The sequence below is a fragment of the Ochlerotatus camptorhynchus genome, unplaced genomic scaffold, assembly GCF_037179485.1.
Source record: "Ochlerotatus camptorhynchus isolate MF236.1 unplaced genomic scaffold, CSIRO-AGI_Acam_v1.1 ptg000371l, whole genome shotgun sequence".
NCBI classification, from domain to species: Eukaryota; Metazoa; Arthropoda; class Insecta; order Diptera; family Culicidae; genus Ochlerotatus; species Ochlerotatus camptorhynchus.
Genome location: NW_027040859.1, coordinates 1,758,249 through 1,774,333, shown reverse-complemented (window position 1 = coordinate 1,774,333; position 16,085 = coordinate 1,758,249). Strand labels below are relative to the sequence as shown.

Genomic DNA, 16,085 nt, shown 5'->3' with positions numbered 1-16,085 from the left:
AAGTGAGAGGGCCTCAATATCGGTGGTGTAACGGATCAATTAGGGTGGGAAAATGCAGTACAGTTGTCGATGGATTGAAGATTCAGGTTCATTGATTCTCTATAATTTTGATCCAGCAATATGTACAGAATAACCACAAACTATTACCACAACATATAGAGTTTATCCCGTCTAGGTGTATTGGTACAGTATGTCTCATCGAAGGACGACTTTGCCGTCTTCGACCGACTACGGTTAAAGAAGCGCTTGAGCATAACCAGTATCGTCCACCATCACCGGAATCAGATTCTGATTATCGACACGGGTAAATAGTGTACAGACCTTCCTTCGGCGGGCCTGTCGGGTGCCTTCACAAAATGGTGGTGCTCCATGGTGTCAGGTGTGTGATATCTCAAGTCCAAGGGAGCCTTACTGGGTGTCCCGCTGTCCAGTACTGTCCGGATGACCACTGGGTTGTGATTGCAGATCGCTTTGGGGCCGTGAAGTAAACTCAAGGAAACCCTCAGCTGGCCGAAGCGTACTGCTCTCCGTTCGTCGGCCACGGAATATGGGCACGGCTGCTGCTTTCCTCACCATCCGTCGAGCAGATCCGCCACGGAATGTGGCACCGTCCGCACCGGTATACTGGGAGTTCGGTGGATGGGGATTGCAGATCACTTAAAGCCGCAGTCAGGTAAACTCAGAAAAACCTTCAGCTGGCCGAAACGGTTGCGGCCAACCGATTGAATGAACCCGGGTGGGACATTGCTGCTGCTTTTATGGAGACGTGCTCTCCTCGCCGTCTGCCAATCGAATGCCGTAATCGTAATAATTCAATTTTCGGAGGACACAAACAGATATGATTAAACAGTAAGTTTAATTTTAGTTATTTTATATTTTAATATTATTTATATTATAATGATTACACAGCATTACTTTCCTACAGAATCCAGGTGGGAAATGCGAAAACAATTTCCTGGTAGGGAATCTTACGACGTATCCCGAAAAAAAAAACCCGAAGATGGATCACCATGGAGGATCCAAACACAGCTCTCGATGGTGAATGCGGACAAGCAGCCCGATGAGGATTCGGAAGCCGAATCCCGATAGGAAATCAGAAGATGGATCACAATGGGGAATCCGACGATGGATTCCAATGGGAAATACAAAGACGAAAGCAAAAGGGGAATCCGATGTGGAACTCGTAGACGGCTCGGGATGGGGAATCCGACAATGGATCCCGAAGTGGAATCCAAAGAAGCATCCCCATGGAAAATCCAAAAACGGATCCCAAAAGCGAATCTGATGACGGATCCCAATATGGAATCCAATGATGGATCCCAAAGTGGAAACCGAATTTAAATCAAGATAGAGAATCCGGATAAAGAATCCGATGATGGATCCCGATGAGGAATCCTAAAACGAATCTCGATGGATATCCGAACACGGATCCTGATGGGAATCCAAACACGGATCCCGATGGGAATCCGAACACGGATCCTGATAGGGGGAATCCAATGTAGGATCTCAATGGGAATCCGAAGTAGTATCCCGATGGATAATCCAAAGACGGATCCCAATGGAGAATCATATGGTGGATCCCAATGGAGAATACTATGATGGATCCAGATGAGGAATCCGTCAACGGATCCCGATGGGGAATCCGAAGAAGCATCCCGAAGGGAAATCTGAAGGCTGATCCCGACGATGGATCCCGATGGGGAATCCAAAATCGGATCATGATGAAGACATCGAAGAAGGATACCGACAAGGAATCTGCATAGGAAAAAGGATCTAGGAGACGGATCCCGATAAGGAATTCGGGGAATCCGAAGACGAATCCCGATGGGGAATCCAATGTAGAATCTCAATGGGAATGCGAAGTAGGATCCCGATGGATAATCCGATCCCAATGGAGAGTCCTATGACGGATCCAGATTAAAAATCCGTCAACGGATCCCGATGGGGATTCCGATAACAGATCCCGATAACAGATCCCGATGGGAAATCCGAAGAAGGATCCCGGAGGAGAATCCGAAGGCTGATCCCCACAGAGAATTTAATGACGGATCCCGATGGGGAAGCTGATGATGGGTCCTAAAGGGGAATCCGCTAACGGAACCCAATAGGGAATCTGATGATGGATTCCGATGGGGAATTCGAAAACGGATCCCAATTAAAAATTCAAAGACGAATCTCGATTTACAATCCGAAGACGGATTTCCATGGGGAATCCGAAGATGGATTCCGATGAGAAATCCAATGACGGGTCCCGATGGGGAATCCGATGACAGATCCCGATGGGGAATCCAATGACGAATCCCGATGGTGAATTCAATGTAGAATCTTAATGGGAATCCGACGTAGGATCCCGATTGATAATCCGAAGACAGATCCCCGATGGGGATTTCGATGACGGATCCAGATAAAGAATCCGTTAACGGATCCCGATGGGGATTCCGATAACAGATCCCGATGGGAAATCTGAAGAAGGATCCCGGAGGAGAATCCGAAGGCTGATCCCCATGTAGAATTTAATGACGGATCCCGATGGGGAAGCCAATGATGGGTCCTGAAGGGGAAACCGATAACGGAATCCAATAGGGAATCTGATGATGGATTCCGATGGGGAATTCGAAAACGGATTCCGTTGGGGAATCCAAACCCGGATCATAATAAAGACTCTAAAGGTGGATACCGCGAAGGAATCTACATAGGAAAAAGAATCTAGAAGACGGATCCCGATAAGGAATCCAAAGACGGATTCCGATTGGAGAATCTGTAGACGGATTACGATGGAAATTTTCAATACGGATCCCGAAGGGGAATCCAAAAACGGAACCCGATAGAGAATCCGACAACGGATCCCGATGGAGAATTTGAACATGAATCCCGATGTAGAATCCGAAAACGGATTCTGATGGAGAATCCGATGAAGGATACCGATAGAGAATTCAAAGACCCAATGAGAAAACCGATAACAGATCCCAATAGGGAATCCGAATATGGATTCCGATGGGGAATCTAAAGATGAATCCCGATGAGAAATCTAGTGAAGGATCTCGATGGGTCATCCAAAGACGGATCCCGATAAGGAATCTGATGATGGATCCCGATGAGGAATCGGATAATGTATCCCGAAGGGGAAACCGAATTTGGATCAAGATAGAGAATCTGATAATGGATCCTGATGGGGATACCCACGCATCATTTGTTCATCGATTTCAAATCCCCATACGACACAATTGATCGAGATTAGCTATGGCAAATTATGCACGGATTTCCGGTTAAACTGACGCGATTGGTCAAAGCGACGATGGACGAATGATGTGAGTGTAAGGAGCAAACTATCCACTGGGTAAGAACAAATTATCACACTACCTACCGTTAAGTGACTGCCAATGCGGTGCTCCCCGGTCATTGGCGTAGCTAATTGGGGTGCCAAGGGGGCCAGGGGCTCTCCAGGATTAAGTCCAGAATGTAAGTTTTTATTTTTATACACCGGTATTTTGTCAAGTAACTGCGAGGTAGCTTTGTAATTTTAGTGATTTTTATGAATGTCTACTTTTCTTAATGTTCTAGACTAGAGGAACCAATGTCAGGAAATTATTTTATATCGACATTTAATCGATAGCATAATGAGACGACTTCAGGATCTACACATTGACCAAGAAATCAGAATTTTTCATTAACCTAAATTCGTAAAAATTCAAAGACTTCCAATTAGTTCAGGGAAAATCGAAAAAAATTCACGAAACTTTGTATAAATTCTAGAAACTTCATAGAGCTTCAGAGAAATACGTAGAAACTCAGGAAGCTTTTGAAACGTTCAGAAATCTGCAGAGAAGTGAGAACTCTATTTGAGTTTTGGGATCTTCGTAGGAATTTTTTTTTTTTTATTTCAGGGAACCTCATCATTGTTCGGGAATCTACACATAATTTCAGGACACTTTTTTGATGACCCTGGAATAGGACATTAGGTAGAAGTTCAAGAAATTTCATACGTGGAACTTCGTGGAAAAACAACGAAAAACGTAAAAGTGCAGAAAATTTTGTAGAAGTTTTGCGAATTTCGTATCGTTTTGAGGAGCTGTATAATACTTTATATTAGTTCAGGGAAATTTTGTAGAAGATCTAAACCTAGTTCAGGAAACGTCTAACAACTTCAGGGATCCTCGCTTTAGTTTAGGGAACTTCGTTGCAGTTTGTCAGAGATCTTTCTTCACGAAGTTCAAAGAAAAGATTTTCGTAGAATTAAGAGAAATGGAAAACAAAACATGCATATTGTGTTAAAGACCATGGGTTATAGCCCAAGCCTCGTTACATTACTGAGTTGATCTATCCAATAATATTGAATAATAGAAATCGGTGGATCGATTCGGAAAAGTAATGCGTATATTTAGCTAAATGTGGCGTACAGCTGATCTGGTTCAAAAGACATTGTTAACTATTTTCGGGTATTTCTTTTCATTGTAATAGCTTCTTGTCAGTTGTAGCTGGTTGTGATGTAAGGTGCACGGTGGCTTTAAAACGACCGTTTTTGCTTACTGAGCAGAAAATCGTGGGTTAGAACCCAGCACCTTACACTATTGACCGTAATGAATTGCGATTAAAAGGACAGGTATGTAAAAGAAGTAATATTTGAGTTTTAGAAAAGACGTGTTGATTGGAAATCTACATCAAATTCTTCTCAAAAGCGATTGTTGCGTCGTCGGGATCAAAACATAGTAATAACAAATTGAACGTAAATTTTAACGTAATTGTTTTGTGAGATAAGGAGCTCGGTGGCCTAGTGGCGACTAATTTTGCTTACTGAGCAGGAGACAGTGTGTTCAAACCCAAGCTCCTTTGCACTATTGAATCATTAGGACATCAATTCAGCATATCGTTTACCAAAACGAAGCCTTCTGCAATCCCAACCAAGGATGGAACATTTCATTCATTTGCATTCTTCTTGCCGACTGTATGCTTTGCTTTGACGTTTCTCTTTCGATCATTCCCAGCCGCATAAAAACTCTCCCAATGAACTCTGTAGATTTTTTATACCGATGAATTCATGAATCAGCAAATGAAGCGAATCCACATTCATTAGGAATCATTTGAGTCATAGGAATGCTTTCTAAAAAATCATTCGTGAATCAAATTTCTGAATAAATTTTTGTGTAGAATGGAATAGAAGTCAACTCGCATTGCTATTCTTCTATGCTTGTAGCTGTTTACGCTTATTCAGCAAGTTTTTTGTTCGGTCCGTAACAAAGTTTTCTAGATGCATTTCATATCCGTCTATTACGCATCTGTAGGGAGCGCATTGCGAACTCTCAATGTGCTGTTTAGATGCACTTCCACGGTTATTAATTGATAGCTTTCTATGCAAACCACAAGCACAATGATACTCTACGGAAGTCGAGAACATTTTCAACTCGAAAGATTTGATTTTGATTTTTGATGATTGATTTCTTCGAACGAACCCGCTGCCTCCGGCTTGCTAATATCGTGCCCTTACGATCCAGATTTGTAAGCAATCTTTGTGAATAAATGAATGCGTTCACAAACGATTCTTCTGTCTGTCATTCATAGAACGATGAATGCATTGTTGGAATGAACCAAAGCATGATCAAAAACATCAATGATCGCTGTCATATGTTTATCTTTCATTTGCTTTCTCTCCTTCATTCACGGGAATGCGTTACTCTCCATAGAGATGGCTACTGAGATTGAAATATTTCCAAGAACATGTTTGTAAATGGTTTCAAATTGAACGTTAGGCGATGCGATTTTTTTCCATCACTAATCTCAGCCCATCTATCCAACATCCCAGTGATTTATCGTGGAAGTGCAGAGGTGTTCTCGGCTTTTCATTAAAGCGAGTATTACAATCTCAATGATTGCTTGTGGTATCCATGGATTATAGAATGATTTGGTTGCTGTTTACTAGTTGCTCGATGAATGTGAGGTTACTGAACGGAAAAATTTCGATGCAACTCAAACGTCAATTGATAGCATGCTTATGCATGTTGTGTCACGTTTCTAACCCATGTTGCAAAAACAATGGAAATAACAATGAATAACAAAATAGAATGAAATTAATTTTTGAACCTGACAACTCATCGTTGAATTTTGGAAGGCAGAACTCATAGGCGCATAAACTCATGCATGAGATTTGAACACTGTGAATCAAGGGTAAGTAGGCACCAGAATGCACATCACTACAAAGTCGTCCTATCCAACCCTCTAAAATATTCAAGTAAGGTAGTGCTATGATTGATGCGACTACTTGCATACCAATCGATTTGATACACATTTCAAATGTATCTCCATCAAATCACTTCATGAGCTCTAAATTTACAAGGGGAAAGTGATTCATCATCATCAACATTATCATCCGCACCATCATCTGCAAACTTCATATGAATTTCCTTTCCCAATTACGGTCGCACACACCCAGTGCAAACAATCGTCAGCGGGAGAAGCGATGGCAATTGATTTGTGATGCTGAATCACCGGCCCCATCATCACCTTCAAGTGTAGCAGTAAACTGATCAATTGTAGGCCGTTTCGGAAATCAATTATTTACAACAAATCAGTGTAAAACCGATCATCATCCAGTTATCGCGGCACGCGGCCCCCGACTTACTCCCATTGCGATGCATATCGATTGAGAGATAAACGGTTCATATCATGTGAAAATTGAATACGTACTAATGGATCATGCAGGTACTGGACGAATAAGAATTTTCTCAAAAATCAGAGCACATCTTCTGGGCAACCGTTAAATCATCGCTGATTTTCGAGAGAAAGTTGCGACGGAAGAGAACCATTTCGCCTTTCTCTAATCTGCAGTCTGGTTCGACGCGCCGGGCGGGCATCCAGCAGACCGCTCAATGGCGTACGTGACTGCAAACAGCTGTTGACCGCAGACTGAGATACATACCCGAGCAAAGTCCTGCATCAAAACGATAGCAAATTGACCGCAAATTTTGATATCAGCTTAAAACTGAAATCATAATTTGATTTCAGTTTACGCGATTTTGCTGTACATTTGCTCTTCAAAAATATGTTGTTGCAGTTCTGTGTTCTTTGCCTTAGCAGCACATCAAATTGAATACTCGTTTTGTTATCAACAGGAAAAATGTACATCACAAGTAGTTTTCAGTTTGCTCTCACTCATAGCAGAATTAGTTTGCAATATCAGGAAGATTTTTTTGCTCTAATTTTTGACATTTAAACCAAACCGACAGCAACCAGAGTAATTATTATCAACGACATCAGAACATCAAATTTAGTTTTCAATTTGCTCTCAGACTTTGCTCGGGAGGAAGTGATAGGGCAATCCGTCTCGCGCTTTCATTAGCCGGCTCAAGATCATGACCGACGCAACGTGACACGACGCCGCAATCGACGGGAGCGCTGTAGCAATTATGACAAGCGACACAAGCATTTATTTTTCGCTCTGATGTATCGGCGGCATCGGGTTGTTGAGGAGCGCAGCATCATTTCTCGATTACTTTGTCAAAGGGACGTATCAGCTTTTGTAAACATTGCATTTTAACGCCGATTCGGCGTAACTGGTAGCTCGTCCACACATACTAACACCACTATCAGGTAGGGGGAAAATGTCGTGAGCGAGCTACCAGTAACGCGAAATCGACTTTCAAATGCATTGTTTACAAAAGCTGATACGTCCCTTAGAAAAAGTAATCGAGGTTTAGTGATTTACTGCACCATCGAAACGGGAAAGACTGCGTGCATTTACCTATTGGTCTGCACAAACACTCACACACGTATGATCCGATGGAGGAAGTGATAACGATCAACTCGGTAAATTATAGCTCGAGAAAAATTGTCTTGTTGGATGACATAATGAATAAAAATTTAAATGGTATTGGTCCTTGCTGTCAAGCAAACCCCACACGCATCAATATATTGACGCGAAGGGGAATTATTGACAATAATATTGATGATGTGAATTCAGAAATATTGTCAATCTCGATATATTGACGTCAATATAGAATGTATTGACAATACGATTATTGTCAATAAAAGTAATCGTGTAGGGTCCACTTCACACAAAGCGAGCAATCAACCTATGCTCCTCAGAAACCTATTACAGTCAGTTACTCTCATAACTTTTCAGATAGCCATCAATCTGGATCCGACGAAATTTGCTGCGATGGCATCCTCTGAAAGTCACTCACCCTAGACAGAAAACCGAGATGTCATTAGAAGCTTTTAGTACTAACACAACTTGCATCGTAGCTATTTTAGCGACCTTTCACCCAACTGAACGAACAACTTTGCACCGTTTGCTTGGAAAAGCAAACGATAGCTTGTGGGTTGAAAATAGGATTTATATTAAAAGCCGGAAAGGTACTACAGTTCGACAATCTCATTTTCCGAAGTAGCATCAAGTCATATTACGTTCCACCGCTATCAAAACCATCCAACAGTCGATACTTTTTTACATTGCTCTTGGTTCCTTTGAAATAGAGGAAATAGAAGCTTGAACCGGGACGGATTGCTTTCATCATAACGGGGATTTGATTTCGATTGCGCTTTGGATAGAATTTTCCCGAGACAACTTTGAGTTTCGGACGAAAATCTGTTGCAAATTGTCTGCAATTGGCACCGCCCTTCTTGTTAAGAGCAATCCAATTCGAGCTAAAATGTGTCCGACTGGGCTAAAGGTATCATCAAACGAATTGCTGGGGCTCAAATTAGCTGTTCAATTGGAAAGTGCCGTCAGCAGTGCAAGGTGGGGCATGGTTTTGTAAATTAATTCCATTTTCGTCGTTTAAGGTAACCGATACGTGACTTCATATTCCCGCGACATGGTACGCTATGAAAAGTAAATAAATACGGCACCATCGCTTTGGTGTGTTGGTTTTGGCTGAACCACATGAGTGACCAATATTTTGACAATGCTGAGGGGAGCCAGTCATGGTCACAAATTGGCCCACAGTCATCATAGTGCAGGTTGATGAATTGGTTTGACCATTATGGCTATATGAAGCCAAATACAAATACCAACGTTGGAATAAATTAGTGAATTCGTGCTAATCAAATGTGTGTACAATTGAAGGTCATAGTTGCGGTCACAATTGCAGATTTAATTGAACTTCAGTTCTTCAGCGGCGCCAGTGGTTTAGTGGAAAGCATGACTGCCTCTGACCCAAAAGGGCCTGGGTTCAATCCCAGTCGGCACCGTCGGGATTTTATGGGGCATAAAAGAAGTAAAGCCATTGGTCCCCTGTCCATGAGTTGATGGGTCGATAGATAAGCGAATTCTTCACATCGGTCAGACCGATTTCCATCATTACGGCCTTTTGTTCCATACAAGTCAATATCAGGGACGGGTTTGCAGCAAATCTGGCAAGAGACATCATCAAACTGATTCGACGGTGGGAAAACTGGAAAAAGCTGAACGCCAAAACCCAAGCGTGAGAAAACAGTCGGTGTAATCAAAACGGCATCATCCCGAACAACAACCTTCATGAAGCGCACTACAACATCTTGAGTCCAGACTCTCCCATCCGGATGACGGATGATCAGCAAGATCTTGCAAACTGTCATCTACCAAGAACTCAGTTCGGACCACTATCCGGTGGTGACCGAAGTGGGCGCATCCGTCAACAGGTTCCAAGCTTCCCGGCGCAACTACCATCGTTTCAATTGGGACCAGTTTCAACACTTTGTATACGTTGATATCGAACCGGATACATCTGAAGACGAAGACCGGTATCTGCGATCTATCTAGGAGGGGATATCCCAAGCAAGTGATCAACACGTGCCAGAAGTTATCAAAACAAATTAGCCCATTCCACCATTAGATCCACAAAATCGTTCCGATGATTCAGTGGTTCATTTGATAACTCCTGATGAGAACCCAAGCAGCACACTTCGATCGAAATAAGCTGCTGCAACTTGATTGTGACTGGAATAAGTGGCACATAAGTAACCACAATTGTTTAGTGACATGTGTGCTGCTAGGGAAGGCTGCTGAGGTAGGTCAACACTTCGTCAGCGCCCAGAATCTAGCACAACACATCGTAAGTCTACATGGTGAAAATGTAGTCTACCTCCATCTGGCTCTCAAAAACTTTCCTGAGGAATCGGAGATTTCAGCTCACGAATATTTGAACTTGACATAGTTCATCCAAAAGCATCAAGGCCCAAGATTACTGATGTAGTTAATGGGGGTGTTTAGGATGCCTGGCCCTCCCCAGAATGATCTAGGTCAACTACAGAATTTTTTTTGAAGATTTCTATAATTTAAATTTTCGGTATGAGAATCTCAAAATAAAAATCTGGAGGGAGCCTGGATCATTCTGGAGGGGGCCGGGCACCCTAGGAACCCCCATTAGTCAATGCCCAAGTTCCAACTACATGTTAGTTCGAGATTCTATTAATCTTGCGAATGATCCTTCCTCTCCTTCCAACTTCTACCGAGCTATCAGCCTTCTCTCAGGGTTACCAAAGAAGTTTACCGGCTACTGCTAACATCTGCCGCCGAAAATGACATCTTACTCGAAAATTAGTTTGGTTTTCGACTAGGTTAGTCGACTACTAAGTAAGCAATATTCTCATACCAAACCAGTATGTGTCCAAGGCATCATCTATGGCATAGTTTGACGATGATAAAGCGTTTGATAATATCTGGCATGATGGGCTGGTGTTCAAGTTCAAACAAATCGATCATCCGACCTTCCTCATGAAGATCATCTAGAGTTATCCCTCGGACAGGACGTTCCAGGTCTCTCTGAATGGCATCACATCAGATACCTTCAACGTCAGTGCTGGTCTACCTCAAGGAAGTATCCTTGGGCCTATCCTGTTCAATCCGTTCACCTCCGATATTCCGGCTCTCCCAGATTGAACTTCAGAGAGGCTTAAACTGGAAGATCCATATCAACGTGGTGAACATCCCCGATTAAATCCCGATCAAGACTGTCCGGCTGCTTTGATGTCGACATTAGAGCTAATCGACACGATTCTAAGCTAACTCTTTGCAGATCATCCAAACAGGAACGGGATTAAAAGTTAATCCGAGTTGCAGCTTACCGCCATTAGACTTGCTCCGACTGTGAATAACAAAATCCGCGTAAACGGTCTGGTGGTGGAATGGCTCACAGAGCTAGCCTACCTCGTACTACTATTTAACAGAAAACTGATTTTCAGGGAGCAGATGCACAAAACTATCATCAAATGCAACATCTTGATGAGATCACTGTACCCGTTTATCAACAAAAACCGAGCTAGCTGTCTACAAACAACCGTTGTTAGTACGGTAAGCAAATCTTTAGTCTTGTGCTTAGATAATTCCATGAACTTCGGCAGAACTTCCCTGAACTTCGACAGAACTTCGACAGAAATTCGACAGAACTTCTCTGAACTTCAGCAGGAGTTCCCTGAACTTTGACAGGCCTTCCCTGAACTACGGCAGGACTTCCCTGAGGTTCGGCAGGCCTTCCCTGAACTTCGGTATGAATTCCCTGAACTTCATCAAGACTTCCCTGAACTTCGGCAGAACTTCCCTGAACTTCGGCAAGAGTTCTCTGAGCTTTGGCAGGAGATTTCTTTTATATGGCTTTTTCAATCTAGCGTTATCCAAACAGTCAGTTTTGAATTTCCCTGTTTGGATGACCCTAGACTGAGAAAGTCATATAAAAGAAATCTTCATACGTACCAGTCGTAAAATCCAATAAATTACTTCGGCAGGAGTTCCCTGAACTTCAGCAGGATTTCCCTGAATTTTGGCAGGACTTTCCCGAAGTTCGGCAGGTCTTCCCTGAACATTGGTAGGACTTCCCTATAGTTCGGAAAAACATTCCTGAACATCAGCAGAACTTCTCTGAACTTCAACAGAACTTCTCTGAATTTCCACAGAACTTCTCTGAACTTCAGCAGGACTTCCCTGAACTTCGGCAAGGCTTCCCTGAGCTTCGAAAGGACTTTCCTGAACTTCAGCAGGACATTCGGCAGGGCTTCGCTGAAGTTTGCCAGGCCTTCCCTGAACTACGGTAAGACTTCCCTGAGCATTAGTAGAACTACCCTGAACTTGGAATCTTGGAATGGAGGTGGTCATTCCAGTAGTAGAATTATTATAAGTTTACAATAATATTGTGTTTACGAATATGTTTAAAATTTCAATACTTCTCATTTTTCTAATTTGCAAATGCTTGTTGGTATTGGTGTATTTCGAATTTAGGTGTAGTTTGAACGGGTGTGGATTCAGTATCAACGGAAAAGCATTAACTTTCACCTTAGTGCTACCATCAATTCCACCAGTAAGCTTCAAAGGATGCAAAACAAGATCGTTTGGATGGTCCTAAACAGTCCTTAGCACACTCCTAATTCTAAGATCCACCGCCTGGCTGATCTTCAGGTACTGGAGCAGAGATCGTTCATTCTGGAAAGGTTCAGAAACACCTGATAACTACAGACAAATCATGAATAGTTAGGTAGGCTATAATGGTTTTCATTCCAAATACAAATCCAAAGATACTGAGTGCTGAGACCAAATTGAAATATAGCAACAAATGTATCACGCTACGATTTAAGTAAAAATATATTTTAAGTTCACGATTTGTGTCTCTTCGTCTTTGTAGAATGTGTCAACATCAATTACTCTTTCCATTATCGAGACTCAGGTTACTGCCTTCGACACTGCGACCGATGAGAATAACTCAATCAGTGTTGACAAAATCATCAATCAAATAAATTTTTTTCGCTCTCATACGCGTGATATTGAATTTACAAGCTTCTTTGATATTGCGAGACTATTCACAACGTGCAAACATCAAGCTGAGAGTGGACTAGACACAAAAATGATTCCGTTGCACATCGTTTTCTTAGAAAGAGAAAGTATAGTTTGCTATCTCTTTTTACTCTTCACCGATGGCAGACACGAAGCGACTCTGCCAGCCGTTATGGAAGTTTCGGTTGCGTTCGGGTGTAAAGCATAAATCATGAAACTCAATCTCACCACAGCTTTTTGAGATTTGCAGCTGGTGAGTTTTACTAGTCAACTGCAGTTGTTTGCTTGTTGAATTATGCCTACGAAAATCAACCGCGCTCTTGGGCATAGATGAGATTTGATGTTTTGATATTTTCCCAACACTGAACTCAATATTAAGTCTCATTCGACTAAAAATTGCAAAAAGTAGGGTTACTCGAAGATGATTTAAATTTTTCTCGATTTTCCTAAAAAAAAAATCGACGGAAATGTTATTCAGTCAATGAAGTATGCTCGTATCCTGAATGAAATTTAGATTAATTTTCTTTTTATTCGAACCGAATTTTATGGAAAATCGATAAAAACTCAATTTCTCCCCTAAGTAACCCCACTTTTTTGTAATTTTGAGTCGAATTCTACTTAATTTTGAGTTACTCTCATTTATAAGTCGAGTATTAGTACAAGACACTGAAGAAGTCTGTACATTGTATACGAAATACGCGTATATGTCAAGGATAAGTAAATAAGGTAGTGGAATTAAATTGAAATTACTAATCCTTCTCTCTCTTTATACAGGTATTCCACTAAGACGCCCACATTCATCAGGATTCGGTTACTCTCATTTGCCGTGCATTGTAATTTTAAAAGTTTAGCATTTACACACCAGATGGCGTAAGAGAACCTTTTGGCACACAATGACTACCTTATAAAGACCCACTAAATGAAGGGCACCGCATAGCTTTATGCGAAATTACCAATAAGTCTGCTTGCTTCGGAGTTAGTTATGAAGAGCTTTGAGTGGGTTGGTTTATTTCCTTTAAATTCCGTTATAATTGCTTATCTTTTGACAGATGCTCGTATTTTGTCTACTACTTGCAGACTTTATCTGTGCCAAGTACTCAACACCACAAGTTAGTTAGTCAGTTTTATTTATTAAAGTGACTTTCAGCCTTTGGCAGGTTTGTCTCTGGCCGAGCAATAAACTATTGAAAATGAGCAATAGACTAATGGAAAGAAGCAATTGAAAATTAAAAAGTTGTAATAGATAATATTTGTTTCGCCGGCGAAACAGCAAAAAATGCAACAACATATTAAACAGTCGCAAAAGAAAATTTAAAACTAACAATAGAAAACATATGTTTGGGAAAAAGGTGAACCATTTCCAATTAATAATCTTGCAGATGTTGCAATAAAAAAATCAAAATCTTAAGAAGAACTTCAAATGAGTCCACGAAAGCTTACAAGAAGTTAAAATAAATACTGAATAGACATTCAGGGTGCTAAAGAACTTTGAACAAATCTGGATTTAGGAGAAGTTTGGCGATCGTAAATCTTTAGAAATTCTATTTAGGTAAGCCTCAAAGAATTCTAAGAGAACCTCAGAAAGATTCAGGGTTTTAAAAAATAAAAAAAGTTCTAACGAACATAAGAGAAGTTCAGCGAACTAACGAGAAATTTAGGGAATATTAGAGTAGTATGGAGATCCAAAAAGAATAAAAAAAAACAAATGGTTCGGAAACCCCGGGAGAACATTATTAAAATTCGCGGTACTCCAGAGAGCTTCATGAAACATCAGGAAGCTCAACACACTTCAAGTAACCGTAGGCAATTTAAAGGTATCCTAGGTAGCCTCAGAAAAACTATAGTAACTTTAATATAAATTTAGAGGTTCATCAGAAAGACAGAGTTGTTGAACATAACTTCAGAAAACTCCAGAAAACCCTCAGAGAAATCGTTAGAGAAATTCACAAAAGTTTAATGCTATTTTAAGACTAGGCTGCTGTGATATGTAACAACACTATATTAATGCTATTTTCCCTATCAATAATTATTATACATTTTAATGTTAAGAACATTTCAGTATCAGAAGCTATTCATCATAAATTTAAATAAAATGCAACAACTTGACACAGAAAAAAAATTAAATTAATAAACTTGGCATTCATCTGAAAAAGGTTCGGCCCTTTTGTCCCATCTCGTACAATACCAATCACACATTATGCTAATATCCACCAGTTCAACCCAATGCCCTGCTCATCGCCACACAAAAAGGTCAACATTTCTCCGAAAACCGGCAAGTCAACAACCACAATTCCAAACCTATTCAGTTGAAAATGCAAGCAAAATTCGTTCATTCGTTATCTTCACGCATCACCAATTCATTGTGGGAAGACGATAGAGGGCAACAACTGTTGGCCTTTTTTTTTTCTTGCTCGTTGCAAAACTCAATCTTCCATAGGAAAAAAGGTCACGTCACAAACAATGCCTTCACCCGCACCCATCCCACCTGATACTAGAAGGAACATCCGAAAATTGCTTTTTTCCGGAATCTGCCCTTATTCATGGCTGACGCATGTTATATTGGATATATCCGACTCTGTACTACTCAAAATCGCAAGCAGAGGCTGCAAAAAAAAAGTCTGCATCTGACACTTCCAAGCACTCTTGTCGCTCACATAAGTCTCATGCTTCATGGAAAACAAATTATGAACTTTGCCCCAGCATCATGGCCTGCTATCTTTTTCACTGCCTCTCTCACACACTATCACTCTGTTCTTCTGTCGTGTTCACCGATGATATTGAATAACTGCATTGATCTTATTTTGGGGCATCACACTTCGCCAGCAGAATCACGTTACTTATGTCATACTTTAGCGGCTCATGTAATCCCAGACTGTTTTGCGTTGACACTATTTCACAATCTCCTTTTAGTGCTGGTTGGTTGGTAGGCTGGCGGCTGGTCCAGCCGTTGGGCAGTTGACTATTCGAAGAACTTACCTTAGGCTGTGAAACGAGATACACCACGTTGAAGCGCGCACACGCGAAACAAAACAAAAATGCTCCGACTTGCAACGAGAGCGAAAGTGAAATGAATTGTCGAAAGTTTACGCCGTTCGGTTTTATATACATCATACATACTAATACGGCGGAGCGCTCTGTGATGTGGTACGACTTTTCGGATAGCAGTGTTTTTTTTTTTAGTTCTCTCGGTGGTGACTCGTATGAGTCAGCAACGGTGCTAAAGGTGTCTTGAGTTTCGGGGAGATTCCGAAGTCAGATCCTTCTTCCAAGGTTCTTTCTCCCGCCACTACAGCATTGCGGTAAAATAGCAATAGCAATAGCAACGGTAATATGCTTTTACGCGCAGATCGTG

General features: G+C 41.4%; 1 protein-coding gene across 1 annotated transcript in view; it reads right to left on the bottom strand.

Annotated features, from left to right (window-relative positions):
* The window catches only part of Osi2 (DUF1676 domain-containing protein Osi2), a 56,602-nt gene extending 40,787 nt beyond the window's left edge, over positions 1–15,815 (bottom strand). Inside the window, exon 1 of the mRNA XM_065232732.1 lies at positions 15,710–15,815. The gene's annotated coding sequence lies outside the window, so the exon portion shown is untranslated. The remainder of the gene's footprint in view (positions 1–15,709) is intronic.
* Between the last annotated feature and the right edge of the window lie 270 nt (positions 15,816–16,085).